We start from the raw sequence: 1,442 nt of genomic DNA on the forward strand, positions 1-1,442 counted from the left end.
ACAACTTCCATGCATTCCTTCAAGTATCTCTCTCTTACAATAGACTCAAAAACCTCTAGACTTCAGCATGGTGGTGCTACAACAATTCTTTGGATGAATAAAAAGTTCACATTGTTGAAATTTCACAGAAGAATATTAAGGCCAAAACAGAGTGGGTTCATTTCTCTTTATTTCCAGGGATAGATCTGATACTTTACTTTAAAATTATATTAAGCTTCCAATTCAAATCCTAACCCAACTTTATGACCTCCTGCATTGAAGTTTTTCCATCAATTAAAGTTGACAGCGTTAATTTTACACCAGTTCAGAGTGTCTGAATAGAACCAAGTCCAATAAGGCTGGCATTATTCACTTTACCAGATAAAGAAGTTTTGTGATCCAGCTTACATTTAACAACAATGCCAAAACAGCTGTTGTGACTGCCACCTGTCCAAGCAAGATTTATCGAAGTTTTAATCTTCTCACTAACTTTTTGGTAGATTGACCCTCCAAATTCAGTGCCATCATTCACATGTGTATGCAGCTGGAAGTCAGCACCTTTATAACCCAGGGAAAATTATTCTGAGATAGTTTGAATTTGGCTGTATCAAAACTCATCTGATAGCCAGCAAGCCATCCTTCATAAACCAATACAGCCCAGCCATAGATGGTCAGTACAGAGAAATCAATGTCAACATTTCCACCAAGACTGAAAAAGTCTCATCTATAGGAGGCCTTTAATTTACTACTCTTCTTGCCTGTGTTTGGTACAAATATGGTGTCAAGAGTCAGCTTCAAACATCAGCCAATTTATTTTCCATGCTGATTTCTGTCCCCAGGGTGTTGTCTATGTTCCATTTTTGAATGAAGGTAAGCCCATAATCACAGATCTTGTACTTTGTTTCCAAGTTACCTGAAGCTTTCCCTGTATCTGTATATGAATGTCCAGATGTGGAAAATTCCACTCCACTGGAAGACTTGGTTCTAAGATCTGTTTTAACCATACCAATCCATATCCTTTGTTGAAGACATCTTTGGCAGCCTTTCCTAAGTCACAGTAAGTTGGTGTGGTACACATTTCTTCTCTGACTGAGGAGCCACTCTCACTTCACCAGGGCAAAGCTGAAGGTCTTCTCCCAAGGGGTAACATTTTAGAGGGTAGGGTGATGTGAGAAATGTCCTCAGGCATGTGTGGGGACTAGGGGGGCAGCCCTGCTCCACACCCCTCTGACTTTCTAGCAACAAATTCTAGTGAACTCTGTGCTAGGCTGATGGTGTGTGTGCCCACAGAGAGTGCTCTGAGTATCCCCTCTGGCACATATGCCATAGGTTCACCAGTATGGCTCTAGGGCAGTGATGGGCAAACTTTTTAGAGAGGGGGCCAAAGGAAAGGAAATGCTCATCTTTCAGGCTGTGTCTAAGGCAACTCTTTCGAAGTTTCATTTTATTGTGTCCTACTCATT

The 1,442-nt window shown here is 41.0% G+C and overlaps 1 pseudogene; it reads right to left on the reverse strand.

The window, feature by feature from the left end:
• Positions 1 to 209: 209 nt before the first annotated feature.
• On the reverse strand, positions 210 to 1,057 carry LOC123254574 (annotated as a pseudogene).
• Positions 1,058 to 1,442: the final 385 nt, after the last annotated feature.

This window comes from Gracilinanus agilis, unplaced genomic scaffold (assembly GCF_016433145.1).
Source record: "Gracilinanus agilis isolate LMUSP501 unplaced genomic scaffold, AgileGrace unplaced_scaffold25052, whole genome shotgun sequence".
Lineage (NCBI taxonomy): Eukaryota > Metazoa > Chordata > Mammalia > Didelphimorphia > Didelphidae > Gracilinanus > Gracilinanus agilis.